Consider the following 18,126-nt stretch of genomic DNA (forward strand, 5'->3'; position numbering starts at 1 on the left):
GATAGGAAAATTAAATGTATTCCTGTCCACTGCTAAATAGAGCCTTCAGCTGGGGTCTATTCAGGGAACTTAACCAGGATACACAGATAGCTGTGTAGCCCCTTCTACAATCCTACTTATAGTGGCACCTGAACAAAGACACAGCTGGTGACTTCCCCTGTCTGTAGAGAAAAACTAGTAGCCCAAACAGAAAACCTTGCTGACTTTAGGGCACAGTCTCTGCCCCATCAGGACACTGAAGCTGATTCACAGCCTTATCTATTTTGTGTGTGGTACAAAGTCCCAACCACCTAGAAAACCTGACCAAAAAACATGGGCAACTGGGGAGTCCATCCAACAGCCTTTCTTGGGCAGGAAACCACACCAGTAGTGTTATACAACTATTCTCAGCCAGTGGCATTCTCCCCCAAACCTCACAACTTCAGCAGTGGCCTCACCTAAAAATACACCCTGATAGCAAGCCCCACCTGTCCAAGGCAATACCAGCTTACATATCCGGAACCCCAAGATGAGCATGCTGAAGAACTATCAATGCTAAAGTGAACCCAAAAGTTTGAAAAAGGAGACCATTTACTCAAATGTACAGACACCAATGTAAGTAACTGATGATCATGAAAAATCAGGTAACATGACACCATCAAAGGAAACTAATAAATCTCCAATGTGTGCTCCCAAAGAAATGGAGAGCTATGAACTGTCAGACAAAGAATTCAGAATAACACTCTAAAAAGTTTAAGGAACTGAAAGAACACATAGACAACTTAATAAAATTAGGAAAATGATGCGTGAATAAAAGTTCAACAAGGAAATAGAAACCATCAAGAAAAATAAACAGAAATCCAAGTACTAAAAATACAATGACTGAAATGAAGAATTTAATAGAGCTTCTGCATCAGACTTAACCATGCAGAAGAATCAGTGACACAGAAGACAGAACATTTGAAATTATCCAGCCAGAGGAGCAAAAAGAAAAAAAAAAAAGAAGAAAACAAACAAACAAACAAAAACAAAAGCATATAGGACTTATGGGACACCATGTAAGAAAACATATCCACATTAAGGGAATCCCAGAAGGAGAAAAGAAAGGGACAGAAAATATAAAATTCTACACCTAAAACTTATATGTTATTAACCAATCCATTTAGTAAATAAATAAAGCAATAATGGAAAAAAACTTCCAAAACCTAGGGAGAAATTAAAAAACAAGTGTAAAACTGAAGAGCTCATGAATTTTGGAAGTTAAACAACATTCTAAACAACCAATAGATTGAAAGAAAAATTAAAGGGGAAATAAAAAAGTTATCTTGAGTTAAACGAATATGGAAACACAACATAACAAAACTTATGGAATCAACAAATGCAGTTATAACAGGAAGTTCATAGTAATGAGCATATATATCAAAAAATGAAAAGATCATAAATAACATGACTTTACATCTCAAAGCACTAGAACACTAAAAACAAACTAATCCTTAATTTAGCAAAAGAAAGAACATTGATTAGACCAGAAATAAATGAAATCTAGAACAGGAACACAATAGAAATGATTAACAAAATTAAGAGTTTATCAATTCCATATATCTTGTCAGAGAACAAACTTTTAGCTAGACTAACCAAGGAAAAAAGGAAGAGAACCTAAATCAACAAAATGATGCATGAAAGAAGAGACATTACAACTGATACTAAAGAAATACAAAGGATCATAAGAGGTTGCTAAGAACAACTATATGCTAAAAAACTGGATACCCTAGAAAAATGGATAAATACATGGAAACACAAGCTACTAAGACCAAATCATGAAGAAATAAAAAATCAGAACACATTAATAGTAAGAAGACTGAATCAGTAATCAAAAATCTTCCAATGAAAAAGAGCCTAGGACCAGATGGATTCACTGGTAAATTTCATGAAACATTTAAAGAAGAATTATTAATAACACTGATACTCCTCTAACACTTCCAAAAAAATCAAAGTAGAAGAAACACTCCCCAACTCATTTTGAAGCCAGCATTACCTTGATACCAAAGGCAGAACAGGACACTACAAGAAAAGAAAACTACAGGCCAATATCTCTGATTACTATCAATGCAAAAATTCTCAAAATACTAGCAAACAGAATTTAGCAGCACATTAAAGGGATTATTCACTATGCTCAAGTGGGATTTATCCCTGGGGTGCAAGAATGATTGAACAACACAAATCAATAAATGTGAGACATCACAAGGAATGAAAGGAAAAAAAATATGATCATCTTAATAGATGCAAAAAAAACATCTGAGAAAATTCAACATCCATTCATGATAAAAACTCTCAACAAATTAGGTATGAAAGGAACGTATCTCAACATAATAAATGCCATAAATGACAAGCCCAGAGCTAATATTACACTCTACAGTGAAAAGTTGAAATATTTTTCTCTGAGATCAGGAACAAGATAAAGATGCCCACTGACAACACACCTATTTAATATAGTTGTGTAATTCCGAGCCAGAGCCATTAAAAAAACAAACAAATAAAAAGGTACCAGAATTGGAAAGGAAGAGACAAAAATTGTATCTTCAGATGATGTGATTTTATAGAGAAAATCCTGAATGTCACCAATAAAGTTATAGATATAAACAATTTCAGTAAAGTTGCAAGACACAATAACATACGAAAATTAGTTTCTATACACCAACAACAAATTATCTGACAAAAAAACATTTTTTTGAAAAGATCCCATTTACAAAAAATCAAAATCAATAAAATACCTAGGAATAAATTTAACCAAGGAAGTAAAAGACCTCTACACAGAAAACTACAAGACAGTGAAAAAAATAAATTGAGGAAGATGCAAATAAATTGAAAGATATCCCATTTTCAAGGATTGAAAGAATACTGTTAAAACATCCATACTACCAAAAGCCACCTGTAGATTCAAAGCAATCCTTATGAAGATTCCAGTGACATTTTATATATATATATAAATATACTACATATATATATACATATATATATATACATATATATATATATGTAGTAAAAATGATCTTAAAATTTGTATGGAACCTCAAAATTTCTCAAATAGCCAAAGCAATTCTGAGAAACAACAACAGGAGGAAGGAACCATATTTCCTGATTTTAAGCTATATTACAAAGCTATAAATATCAAAACAGTATGTTAGTGGTATAAAACCAGATACATTAATCAATGGAATAGAACTGAGAGTCCAGAAATAAACCCATGGATTATAGTCAACTAATGTCTGACAAGCAAACCAAAAATACTCAATAAAGAAAATCCATTCTTTTCAATAAACGATACTGGGAAAATTGGATATTTACATGTAAAAAAAGTAAAACTAGATCCCTATCATACACTATACACAAAAATTAACTTGAATTTGACATTGAAATGAATTAAAGACTTAAATGTAAGATCTTAAACCATAAAATTCCTAGAAGAAAAACACAGGAGGAAAGCTCCTTGCCATGGGTTTTGGTATTGATTTTTTGGATATGACACCTAAAGCACAAGTAACAAAACAAAAAAAGAAAACAAGTGGGACCACATCAAACTAAAAAGCTTCCTTACAGCAAAAGAAATGATCAACAAAATGAAAAGGTAACCTATAGGATGGGAAAACATATTTGCAAATCATACATCTGATAAGGTGTTAATATCTAAAATATATAAAGAACTCGTAACTCAATAGTAAGTAAATAAATAAATAAAAGTGCAAACTACCTGAGTAGACATTTTTCCAAAGAAGATATCTACTGGTACATGAAAAGGTGCTGAACACAAAAATCATTAAGAAATTGCAAATTAAATATAATGAGATATCACCTCATGTCAGGATGACTATCTTCAAAAAGTCAAGAGATAAATTCTGGTGAAAATGTGAAGAAAAGGGAATCCAGTGCACTGTTGGTGGGACTGTAAATTGGTACAGCCACTATGGAAAAGTTTGGAGATATCTCAAAAAATTAAAATTAGAACTACCATAGAAGTAAAATAGAACTATCACATGAGTGTACTCCCATGTTCACTGCATTATTTACAATAGCCACAACATGAAAACAACCTAAATATCCATCACCAAATGAATGGAAAATACAACACACACACACACACACACACACACACACACACACACACACACAAATATTATTCAGGTATTAAAAGAAAGAAATCCTGCTCTTTGCAACAACAAGAGAAGACCTTGAGGACTTGTGCTAAGTGAAATGTAAGACAGAAAAACACAAATATTTATATCTGGAATTTAAAAGAAAACAAAACAAAAACAAACAAAAATAAATAATCTCATAGAAAAGGAGATCAAATTTGCGGTTACCAGGGCAAGTGGTGAGGGATAGGGGAATTGGGTGAAGGTAGTTAAGATAGAAACTTCTAGTTATAAGATAATAAAACACTGGATATGTAATATAGAACATGATAACTACAGTTCACACAGCTATATGGTATATTTAAATGTAGCTAAGTGTTCTCATCAGAAGAAGAGAAAAATTGTTGTTTGTTTCTATTTAAGGTGATGAATGTTCACTAAACTTACCGTGGTAATCATTTCACGATACATTAAGTTAAGTCATTGTGCTGTATGCCTTAAACTTATACAGTGCTGTATGTCAAATATATATATATATATATATATATATATATATATATATACACACACACACACACACACACACACACACACATATGTGTATATATATGTATATATACACATATATACATCAATACAACTGAAAGAAATACTTAAGACATATGTGTGTGTGTGTGTTTTGTTTGTGTGTGTGTGTGTGTGTGTATCTAGGATGAGGCATAAATATCATTTTCTGCTAGATGTGCTTGGTTAAAAGGCATATTGAAAGTGAGCTTAAGGTTCCCTTGCCTTCTTCTTACTTCTTATGCTTATATACTTCATTTGCAAACTACCACCGCCTATATACACAAGAAGGCCACACACAGAGCTAATGAACATTAACAGTTCCTAAGTAACTTTGCCTTCCCACTCTAGTTGTTAACTAATTAGACTATTTTTGGAATGCATGAATAGGTGGAATTGAATGTTCAGGCTTCACTCCCTCCCCTCACTGAACCCATGCTGGAAGTAGAAGTGACACTTAGCAAACCAATTCCAGATCTGAGTTCTCTTCCAATCCTCCCTAGGTTTCCATCCACCTGGCATCTCCCAAGGTAGAAACTCTTCCTGGGCCTAATAGCATGGTGCCTTCTAAGGATCCGGAACCAGAGCTGGAGTGGAACCCAGAGCTAGCCCTGCATCCTCCCCCAGCTTATCCCTCCGAATCCCCATGCCCATTGCTCCAAATGCCTGACCTGAGAAACTGCTCACCAGAGACCCCTCGCCACCAGCTGTAGACTCAAGCCCAGTCAGTGAGCCAAAGGAGCAGGCCTATGAGGTGGCTCCCCCGACTGTCCTCTCTGCCACTCCAGCTACGGCTCCTCCAACTATTTCCCCTGCTCTGGAGGAAAATGGAGAAAGAGGAAGAAGAAAGGGAGAGAAGCAGGAGAAGCTAAGAAGTGAGAAGGGAGCAGAGGAACAGCTCTTTCCAGACAGCATCCCTGTTCCAAACTATCCCAGAATTGAGAGGTGGCATCAGCCACCCCAGTGGCAGTATCTGTGCCAAGGAGACGGAAAACTAAGGAGCTCAATAAGAAGACAGCTGTAAGAGATGTTCTAGATGCCTTCAAGGAGGCAAAACTGGAGGACCAGAGGTAGAAAATCTGCCTTCTGGAGACAGTGATCCTGGTCCAGAGCCTGAAGGCAGCTGTGTGCCCCTGCGACCTGAGGAAGCAGAGAGACCAGACACTCAAAGGAAGACAAAATTCCCAATGCGGAGAACACCCAGCCCGGGGAACAGAAGTATGAATACAAGTCTCATCAGCAGAAGCCTCCAAACCTTGAGGAGAAAAAGCAGTATGACCATGAATTCCTGCTCGGCTTTTAGTTCATCTGTGCCAGCATGCAGAAGCCCGAGGGATGGCCCCATATCAGTGACATGGTGAAGGATAAGGCCAATAAAACAGCACAGCAGCCATGGGATCCCACTAGACATCAAGGTATAAACTGTGGCCCAGGCTTCGATCCATCCTTTGCCACCCTTGTCCAACCAGCCCTCAGCAACCATGGGCCAGATGGAGAGCTGTCCCAAGGGCCGGTTAGTCTGGGATGCTGGCACTCTCAGCAAGGCCCCTGAAAGGAGCCAAGCAAGCTCATTGTCATAGTGTTAATGACTAAAGATACAATGCTGAACAAAGCTAAGAAGGCACGGATATCCAGCAGCAAGCAGATGGCAGCTGATAAGGACAGAGGGCAGAGGATGCAAATGGCAGCAAAACCTAGGACCTGTACTGCAGGGCATGCTCCATCCTGAAGAAGGTGACACCCCAGATGTTCAAGCAGCTGATGAAGCAGGTGACACATCCGGCCATCTGCACTTAGGAACACCTCCAAGGGGTCACTGACCTCATCTTTGAGGGGCCATTTCAGAGTCCAATTTCTCTGTGGCCTATGCCAACATGTGCCACTGCCTCATGGCACTCAAAGTACCCACTACAGAAAAGCCAACAGAGACTGTAAACTTGGGAAAACCGCTGTTGAACTGATGTCAGAGGAGGTTGCAGAAGACAAAGATGCTGAATTTTTTTGAGACGAAGCGAAAAGAGATGGATGAACCTACTAGGGCAGAGAAATGGGGACACCTGAAGGAAGGCCAGGAAGAGGCTTGAGACGTGGCCCGGTGGTGCTCTTTAGGGAATATCGAGTTTATCAGGGAGTTGTTCAAGCTGGAGATGTTAACAGACACCATAAGGCATGACGGCATGGTTCATCTCCTTTACAACCACAATGAAGAGTTCCTGGAATGCCTTTGCCGTCTGCTCACAACCATTGGCAAAGACCTGGACTTTGAAAAAGCCAAGCCCCGAATAGATCAGTATTTCAACCAGATGGAAAAAAAAATCATTAAGGAAAACAAAACTTCATCCCGAATCTGCTTTATGTTGCAAGACACGCTGGTCTGTGATGGAGCAATTAGGTGCCACACGAGGGGACGAGGGTCCCACGAGCACTGACCCACAATGAGGCGGAGAAGAACGAGCATCAGGAACATAAAAGTGCAGCAGCTAAAGGCCAAGGGCAGTGCCAAGCGTCGGGGTGGCCCTCCACCTGTGGGTGACAGTGGCAGGAACACAGTCCCCATCAGGAAGGGCCACCTCCCTACTGACACCTCACAACTCACCAAGATCAGGAAGCCAGGCCATTGATTCTAACAACCAGCTCTTTGCACCTGGAAAGCGAATGATTTGGGGCAAGGGCAGCAGAAGCTCAGGAGCCACGCCCTCTGACTCAGCATCAGAAGCTGCTTGTCCAGCTACTAGTACCTTGAGTGAGTTCTCAGCCCTTCAACAAGCAGCACCTACAGAAAGCACCGAAAACAGACATGTGGCCCAGAGGATTAGCCTGAGCCAGGAACGAGGTGAGAAAGCTGGGGACCGGAGAGATCACCTAGACCAGAGTAAACACGGAGGTGACCGTGAGGACCCGCTTGATCATTCACAGACACCTGCCACCGAGCAGGGCTTCAGCAAGGAAGTGGAGGAGCGGAGTAGACAGCAGTCCTCCCAGCCTGAGGGGCTGCATAAAGCAGCCAGCCTCTTGGAGGATCAGCCTCTTGGTAGATGCTGTGAGGTGAGAAGCCACCCTGCCCCCGGGGAGCCCACCAAAGGCTCTGCTCCCTGAAGAGGAGCTGGAGAAGCAATCCAAGCCCATCACTAAGGAATACCTCCATTTCAGTGACATGAAGGAGGCCGGGTAGTGTGTGCAGGAACTGGCCTCACCCTCCCTGCTCTTCATCTTTGTGCGGCATGGCCTCGAGTCTACACTGGAGCCCAAGCCATTGCTCATGAACGTATGGGACAGCTGCAGCACCAGCTGCTCTGTGCCTGGCACCTCTCCACTGCTCAGCACTACCAGTGGCTGTATGAAATCCCCTAATTGGCCAAAGACAGGGAAATTGACATCCCCCATGTGTTGCGTTTCCTAGCAGAACTGTTAACGCCAATTCTGCAGGATGGTGGGGTGCCCATGGCGGAGCTCTTCAAGGAGATTACAAAACCTCTGAGGCCCCTGGACAAAGCTGCTTCCCTGTTGCTGGAGATCTTGGAGTGACTATGCAAAAATATGGGTCCCAAAAAGGTGGGGGCATTATGGCAAGAGGCTGGACTCAGCAGGAAAGAATTTCTACCTGAAGACCAGGATGTTGGTGCATTCGTCACTGAACAGATGCTGGACTATACTCTTGGACAGGAGACAGAAGCCCATCGCCAGAGGTTATTCTCCTCAGAGGAGCTGAGCAGGCAGCGGGAGAAGCTGCTCAAGGAGGGCAGCAGTAACCAGTGGGTGTTTGACTGAATAGAGGCCAACCTGAGTGAATAGCAGGTAGCATCCAACACATTAGTTTGAGCCCTCATAACAACCGCCTGCTACTCTGCAATTATCTTTGAGACTCCCCTCCAAGTGGATGTCACTGTGCTAAAAGTGTGAGCAAAACTTCTATAGAAATACCTCTGTAATGGGCAGAAGGAGCTGCAGGTGCTCTGTCCCCTCCAGGCCCTTGTAATGACCTTAGGACAGCCTGGCAACCTGCTTTGGATATTCTGTCATGTGCTATATGGTGAGAATTCAGTGAAGGAGGACACTTTTTACAGTTGGGAGAGTAGCAAGGACCCTGATGAGCAGCAGGGCAAGAGCACAGCCCTTCAATCTGTCACAGTTTTCTTTCAGAGGCTTCATGAGAAAGAAGGAGTCTATCCACAGCTGAGGTCAGGTGGGGAGGCCAGGAATTGGAGCTCCATGGATACTCAGATGGCCCAACCAGCTACCCAGACTACAGGGGTGGGGGCAGCAGCAGCAGTGGTAGGTGCCTTTAGTGTGACATGTCTGAGCTGATAAAGTAGCTGAAGAGGCAATCAATCAATCAATCAATCAATCAATCAAGGCTAAAAATGTCCAAATCTGGGTAGAGATATGGCCATACAGCTATAGGAAGGTCAAAGATCCCCCAAAAGATTCAACCCAAAGAGACACATTATAATCAAGCTCTCAAAAGTCAAAGACAAATGAATTTTGAAAGCAGCAAGAGAAAAATGAAAAATCATTACATACAAGGGAATCAACATAAGGCTATCAGCATTTCTGAGCAGAAATCTTGTAGCCAGGACAGAGTGTGATGATGTAGTCAAAATGGTCAAAGAAAACAACTGTTAATTAAGAATACTTAGCCCAGCAAAGCTGTCATTCAGAAAGAAGAAATAAAGACAAACACCCCTAAGGAAATTCATCACCACTAGACCGTCCTACAAGAACTGCTAAAAAGAGTTCTTCAACCTCATACAAAAGGATCCTCATTAGTAACATGAAAACATATGGAAGTACAAGTCGCTGGTAAAGGTAAGTATAAATATATAGTCAAATTAAAATTACCCTAATACTGCAATGATGGTATGTAAGTCACTTTGAAATCTAGCATTCAGGTTAAGAGACAAAATTGTTATATAGTTACAATATTATGTTAATGGATAAATACATGTAAATTGGGACATCAACATAAATTGAGGGGTGCAAGTAAATGGGTAGAACTTTCTTATGCAATTGTAGTTCAGTTGTTATTAGCTTAAAATCGATGCTTATAACAATAAGAGGTATTACAAAGTCTCATGTTAACCACAGATGCACAAACAATAGAGAAAAGTTCAAAGTATACCACAAACAAAATATTATCAGCTAACAAAGAAAGACATCAAGAAAGGAAGAACTATAGAAACACAAAGAAATTAGAAAGCTATTAACAAAATGGTGATAAGTCCTTAACTAGCAATAATTAATTTAAATGTAAGTGGTTTAAAATTTCCAATTAAAATACATAGAGTGGTTAAATGGATAAAAACATAAATAAATAAAACCCAACTATATACTGCCTACAAGAGATTAATTTAAGCTTTAAAGATACAAGTAGAAACTGAAGGACTAGAAAAAAATATTTCATGCAAATGGAAACCAAAAAAGAGCAGGAGTAGCTATACTTGTATCAGACAAAACAGACTTTAAGACAAAAACTCACCCAATATTGGAACACAAAAATATATTAAATAATTATTAATATTTGAATATATATATATGTATGTATGCTCTAATATAGGTGCCTGTATGTTTGCAATTGTTATATCCTCTTGTTGAACTGACTGACCTCTTTATCATTATATAATCATCTTTATTTTTCTCTTGCTACAGTTTTTGTAACAAATTCATAAATATGTGGAGACCAAACATACTCATGAACAACTAATGGTTCAAAGAAGAAATCAAAAGGCAAATCAAGAAAAATCTCGAATCACATGAAAATGGAAGTACAACATATCAAAAATCTATGAGATGCTGCAAAAGCAGTTCTAAGAAGGAAGTCTGCAGTATTAAATGCCTATATTAAGAAAGAAAAAAAGAAAAAAAAAATCTCAGTCTCATTTTACACATAATGAGATCAGAGCAGAAATAATTAAAATAGAGACCAGAAAATAAACAGAAGAGATCAGTGAAAATAAGAGCTGGTTCTTGAAAAGATAAACAAAATTGACAAAACTTTAGCTAGATTACACAAAGAAAAGATTAAAATAAGTTAAATCAGAAACAAAGATCTTACAACTGCTATCACAGAAATACAAAGTATTAGACTTTGTAGAAATACAAAGGGGAGACTACTATGAACAATTATGCCACTGAGCTGGATACCATACAATAAATAAATAATATAAAAATATATGACCTATTAGAGACTAAATCATGAAGAAATAAACAGTCTAACATACCAATGAGTAAGGAAAGGACACTGATTGTTAGTCAAAAGCTCCCAACACAGAAAAGCCCTGGACCACATGGTTTCTCTAGTGAATTATACCAACATTAAAAAACAAAACAAAACAAAAAACTTAAAGCCAATCTTTTTCAAATATTTCCAAAATATTGAAGAGGAGGAAAGACTCCCAAACTCGCTTGATGAGGCAAGCATTACCCTGATACCAAAGCCAGATCAAGATATTACAAGAGAATTATAGAGCAATATCCCTGATGAATATAGATTTTAAAATTCTCAACAAAATATTAGCAAAGTAAATTCAACAGCACATTAAAGGATCACTCACCATGATCAAGTGGGATTTATTCGTGAGATACAATGATGCTTCAACATATACAAATAAATAAATGTGATACACCATATTAGTAGAATGAAAGATAAAAATCATATGATCGGTTGTTTCCAGGTCTTGGCTATTGTATATAGTGCTGCAATAAACATAGGAGTGCATAAAGATTTTGATAAATGTCTAAGTTTTGCTTTGTCTTGTGCACCTGAAACTAATTAATAAAAAAAAAAAAAAAAAAATCATATGATCATCTCAATAGATACAGAAAAAGCATTTGACAAAATACAACATCATTTCATGATAAAAATGCTCAGGAAATTGGATATAGAAGGAATGTTCCTTAGTATAATTAAGGCCACATATGATAAAGCCACAGCTAATATCATACTCAATTGTAAAAGTTAAAATACCTTTTCATAAGATCAGGGAAGAAAACAGAGGTGGCCACTTTCACTATTTCTATTCAACATAGTACTGGAAGCCCTAGCCATTACAATTAGGTAAAGTAAAATAAATACATACATACATACATACATAAAAGACATCCATATCAAAATGAAAGAAATAAAATTATCTCCATTTGCTGATCATATGATTTATATATAAACCACCCTAAAGACACCAGCAAAAAACTGTTAGAACAAATAAATTTAGTACAGTTGCATGATACACAATAAATATATAGGAATCAGTTTCCATACACTTAACAACAAACTATTTAAAAAAGTAAGTTAAGAAAGCAATCCCATTACAAAAGCATTGAAAACAATAAAATATTGTGAAATACTTTGATGAAAGAAATCAAAGAAGACACAAATGAATGGAAAGGTGTTTCATGTTCACAGATGGGATGAATTGATATTAACACACGTCAACACTCCCAAAAGCAACCTACAGACTCAGTGAAAACCCTATCAAGATATAATGGCCTGGGGCTGGCCCGGTGGTTCAGGCGGTTGGAGCTCAGTGCTACTAACTCTGAAGGCTGGCGATTCAATTCCCACATGGGCCAGTGGGCTCTCAACCACAAGGGTGCTGGTTCAATTCCTCGAGTCACGCAAGGGATGGTGGGCTGCGCCCCCTGCAACTAGCAATGGCAACTGAACCTGGAGCTGAGCTGCGCCCTCCACAAGTAAGACTGAAAGGACAACAACTTGAAGCTGAACGGCACCCTCCACAACTAAGATTGAAAGGACAATTTGACTTGGAAAAAAGTTCTGGAAGTACACACTGTTCCCCAATAAAAGTCCTGTTCCTCTTCCCCAATAAAATCTTTAAAAAAAAAAAAAAAAGATATAGTGGCCATTTTTACAAAAAAAGAAAAAACCCTTCTAAAATTTATATGTAACCACAAAAGACCCCAAATAGCCAAAGTAATTCTAAGAAAGAAAACCAAATAAGGAGCATCACATTTCCTGACTTCAAACTATATTACAAAGCTGTAATAATCAAAAGTGTCTGGTACTGGCATAAAAACAGACAAATAGATGAATGGAACATAATTGAAAGCCTGGAAATATATGGTCAGCTAATATTTGATAAGGGAGCCAAGAATACTTAAAGGGGAAAATACAACCTCTTGAATAAATGAGGCTGTGATAATTTAATATTCACAACTAAAAGAATGAAACTGGACCCATATCTTATATCACTCACAAAAATCAACTTAAAATGGATTAAAGACTTAAATGTAAGACCGAAAACCATGAAACTCCTAGAAAACAATGTAGGAATAAAGCTCCTTGACTTGGATCTTGGCAATACTTTTCAGGATGTGACACCAGATACACAAACAACAAAATAAAATAAAAAACAAGTGGGACTACATCAAACTAAAAACCTTCTGCAAAGCAAAAGTAACCATCAACAAAATGCAAAGACAAGTTATGGGAATGGGAGAAATATTTGCAAACCATATATTTGATAAGGTTTTTATATCCAAATATATATATAAAGAAGCCATACAACTCAGTAGCAAAAAAAAAAATTAAATAAGTAACCCAATTTAAAAATGGACAAAGGACCTGAATAAACATTTCTCCAAAAAGATATATGAAAGCCCAAACAGGTAATGAAACAATGCTCAATACAACGATTCATTGGGATATGCAAATTAAAAACATTGAGATGTCACCTCTTGCCTATTAAAATGACCATCATCAAGAAGACCAGATAAATGGTGGAGAGATGTGGAGAAATGGAAATCCTTGTGCACTCTTGGGAAGATTGTAAATTGATACAGCCATTATAAAAACAGTATGAAGAGCCCTCAAAAAATTAATAGAACGACCAGAAGATCCAGCAATTCCACTTATGGGTATATATAGAAAGAAAACAAAAACACTAACTCAAAAAGTTATCTTCACCTCCATGTTCATAGTGATATTGTTTATAACAGTCAAGACATGGAAAGAAGTGTTCCTCAATGGATGAATGGGCAAAGAAGTTGTGAGATACAAATGATGGAATATTATTCAGCTATAAAAAAGTGAGGAAATCCCACCATTTGCAATGATGTGGATGGAAATTGAAGGCATTATGTTAAGTGAAATAAGTCAGAGAAAGACAAATGCTGTATGATCTCACTTACATGTGGAGTCTAAAAAACAAAAACTCATGTTGTTTATAATCTTTCTCCTGTATTGATAACAGTGTCTGACACATAGTAGATGCCTAAAAAAAATTTGTTGAATTTATATGTAAATGGTTAATAATTCTAATTTCTACTTTTAATCTTACCCATGATAAGTAGCTTACTGGTTCAAGACCTGGAGTTTTAGAAATATTCAGTTTGGTTTTAGAGAGCAGGCAACAAGTGAAACAGACTTTCTCATAAACTCAATACTACATTTTGTACATAACTTATGAATAATAATTTTAAAAAGCACAAACAATAGAGATCAGGTTTATAACCCATAATGCTACTTAATATTAAGTTTTGTAAGGTTTGCTAAGATGAAGAGTTAGCCAACTTTTTCTGTATTAGGCCTGATAGAAAATATTTCAGGTTTTGTGTTCCATGAGATCTCTGAGACAACTTAACAACTCTGCACCAAGTAGCAATAGACGTACATATGTGAGTAAATATTCATTTTGTTTGGAAAGTATGGGGAGGAAGTAAGATGCTTCCAATGCTGAAGATATTTTCTTCATGACCGAACACTTCCTGAGCATGTCATGTAGATTCTTCAAAGTCTTTCAGAAAACAGGATATGCTTAGGACCTTGAGTGACTGATATTTTTTCAGTCAGAAACACCCGTGCCTACATTCTAATTGTGGTCCTCTGGAATATGGTCCTATGCACTGTACCTGCTCTGGGACCATGTTTTATCATCTGCACTTTCTCTGTCCTGTCTACTCAGTCCCTCTTCTATTGGCACAGATGCCTAACGTTTAAATGTTTCCATGTTTAGTATAGCCAATGAAATTAAAGAAACACACAACTGAAATATTCCCTTAAGGCCAATTCCCCCATTATGTACGCAGTTTATTTTTTCCCACAGTCTAGCATATTAGAAGTGTAATTTATACTCAGTGTCATTCATTTCCTGCCTGAATTTCCTCCTCAAATTGTTGGAAATGACTGAGGGCTAGTTTTGGCCCCCAGCACTTCATCCAAACTGCTTTACAGCAATTAATAGCCTCCACTCCCCAAATCCAATGAGTATTTGGTGTTCATGTGCTTGACTCTCTACAGCATCTGTCACTATTTACTATCGCATTCTTCGTAAAACTTTATCTTTCTTAGTATGTATGACCATACTCTCAGTTGGCCCAAAGGTCATGTGCCACCTTTCAGTCTTGCTTCCAGATGCCTTTTCTGCATTTTTCTTTTCTGAATAGTTATTCCCTATAATTTCATATTTAGTCTTACTTTCATCTCATTATATGAACTCTCCTTATTCAATTTCATCCATAACAATGGCTTCCTCTGCATTGATAACCCCCAAATCTCTGTCTGCCCCAGGCATTGTTCCTGAGCTCCAATCCAAACACCTAACAGCCTTCAGAGTGCATTCACCTGGTAATCGGACAAACACCTGATATTTTACAAGTATATGTCTCCATAGCAGCATGCACGAGATTGCCTTCATCAAGTTTGAGTTTCTAAAAGTTATTGCAATGCCTATATATAGCTGGTGTTTAACAGATTTAAAAAGAGTTTAGTAATACATAGTAAATAATAAATAAAGGAATGTACAACTCAAATGGATAAAAAAACAACACACAATAACTATATATCATTTCAATCTGATGTGGATATTAGTTTTTTCAAGCGAGAGATAAATGTGTGAATATGTCTTATGCTTCCTTGGGGAGCTATGATCCTTGCTCAGTGTTTTCTTTATTTTTACACTTTACATGAGATTTCTCTAGAGATTATCTTACAAATTCTGTCACTCACATGCTTTTGAATGCATACGCATTTCAAAATCAATATTTCCCAGATGTAATTCTGAAGAATACATGGGTTTCTAAGCCTATTAAAAGACAACACACACACACACACACACACACACACACACACACATATTTTAGAAGAATTCATGGCCAATGATAAGGTGAACCATGTCTCCTCATCTGTTCCTAAATTACTTCTTATTTCTTTACAGAAGACATTCAGTTAAAGATTAAGCATTTCAAGAGACAGTTTAAAACTAAAAGGTATAACAGATATTATATAAGGCCTTTTTATTTTTAATTAAATTATTCAATTAGTTCCAGTCCAAGATGGCAAAGGAAAATGATCCTGAACTCAACTCTTCCCATGGACACACTGAGTATACACCTCCATATGGAACAATTTTCTATGAAAGACACCCCAAAACTCGCTGAGTGACTCCTACACATAAGGCAAATGAGACAAAAAACAATAAAGTTGGTAGGAGAGGCTGAGACACAATTTCACCATAAACTCCACTCCCAGTGGAGCAATCCACAATCCAGAGAGAACTCACAATTCCAACTTTCTCCCTGAGAAGTAAAGGGTTTGATCTTCATATCTGGCATCCCAAGTTTTAGGGCCTGCACCAGAGATACAAACCCTCCAAAAATCTAGCCATTAAAGCTAATGGGCTTTGTGTCCACAGAATCCAAAAGGCTATAATGAACCAAGAGATGGTTGACGGATACTCACTTGGCCATATCCCAGAGACCAGCAGAGAGGCAGCCAACTGAAAAGGGCAGTCTTTCTGTGAAAGAGGACTAATTGCTTATCTTAAAGCTTCAGCACAACAGGCAGATATCATTTAACATACCTCTGGAGGCCGACTGAAATACTCTCCAAAAACAGGCTGGCAGGTGTCTTCTTTATGCTCTCTCTTTGCCATCCTGCAGGTTGCCAGTAGCTTCTAGAAGGGAGCTGGTGCACACATTGGGTGACCTGATTATTGTGGCTGCTGCCCAGAGGACATCCCTTGATTGTGTGGCTCTCGTGACTCCTGGGTTTATGATCATGGGTCCCACAGGACAATAACAAATGGAGAAACAGTGTTTAACTTATTACACCGCAGGGCACAGTGAAGAGGCAGCAGACTGAAACACCTCGTTTATGAAAAAGGCCTATTAGCTTATATTCACCCCGCAGACTATGGAGCAGACTTCTAAGTAAACACACATTAGAAGCTGATACAATCTTCTCCAGAGACAAAGAATTCCATTGGGCGCCATCTTCTAACTCTTCCTCTGCCCCACCACAGGTTGCCAGTGTCTCTGAAAAAGGAGCTTTTGTGTACCAATGTGGTACCCTGGCTTTTGTAGCTGCTTCCCAGAGGACACGTCCTTTGGTAACCTGGCTATGGTATCCTTCAGGGCTTCTGTTTACAGGTTCAATAATATGGTAGCAAACTAACAAAAGCTTTTGTTTCATCCCAAACTTTTGCTTGGTATGTTGTATTTCCATTTTCATTTGTTTCTAGGTATTTTTAATTTATTTTTGATTTCTTAATTGTGTTCAGTAGCATGTTGTTTAATCTCAATATACTTGTGGATTTTTCTTATTGATTTCTAGTTCATACCACTTTGTTTAAAAAGATGCTTGGTATAATTTCAATTTGTTATAATTTATTACTTTTTTGTGGCATAACATGTAATCTGTCCTGGAGAATGTCCCAAGTATGTTTGAGAAGAATGTATATTCTCTTGCTTTTGAATGGAATGTTTTGTATACAACCTGGTATAACATGTTGTATAAGGTCAATGTTTTCTTACTGATTTTCTGTCTGGATAATCTATGCCTGATTTGAGCAGGTAATTAAAGTCTCCTATTGTTATTATATTGCTGTGTATTTCTCCCTTTAGGTATTTTTTGTTTGTTTGTTTTTAATGTTTGCTTTATATATTTAGGTGCTCCTTTGTTGTGTGCATAAATATTTACCAGTGTTATATCTTGTTGTTGGACTGACTCCTTTATCATTTGTAATGATAGTTTTTTTGAAATCTAAGTAGCCTATTGCGTTTTTGGAATCTAAAATGTTTGACAACGGTTACCTAAATTAATCATGGAAATAAATCTTTATGCATTTTCATCAAAACTGGGTCTTGCTCGACATCATTTAGCAAAATAATAATAATCTATCGCTTTCTTTTCATACAATTTTGCTCTAATGCTGACCCCCCCCCAACACACATACAAAAACTTGCTCTAATTACATGACTCAAAATCTAAAACCAAGTATTTGTTGTTGTTTGTGATATAATTAATCACAGAGATTAATTATACTGGTAACAAATTTACTCATTTAAGAGGAGCAACATTTCTTAATAACTATGAAAATCTAAAAGCCCATTCCCCAATTTCTACATGCAATTCTTTTTTTCATATTGGCTTTCATGAGTATATCATGTAAATTCAAAGATTTTATTTCCATATCCTATAATTTCTACTGTTATAAAAAAG

The 18,126-nt window shown here is 37.6% G+C and overlaps 1 pseudogene; it reads left to right on the plus strand.

Moving 5' to 3' along the window:
- The first annotated feature begins 611 nt into the window (after positions 1–611).
- Positions 612–8,978, plus strand: LOC109447239 (eukaryotic translation initiation factor 4 gamma 1 pseudogene; annotated as a pseudogene).
- Positions 8,979–18,126: the final 9,148 nt, after the last annotated feature.

This window comes from Rhinolophus sinicus, chromosome 15 (genome assembly GCF_057876585.1).
Source record: "Rhinolophus sinicus isolate RSI-liver-muscle chromosome 15, RSI-T2T, whole genome shotgun sequence".
Classification (NCBI taxonomy): domain Eukaryota; kingdom Metazoa; phylum Chordata; class Mammalia; order Chiroptera; family Rhinolophidae; genus Rhinolophus; species Rhinolophus sinicus.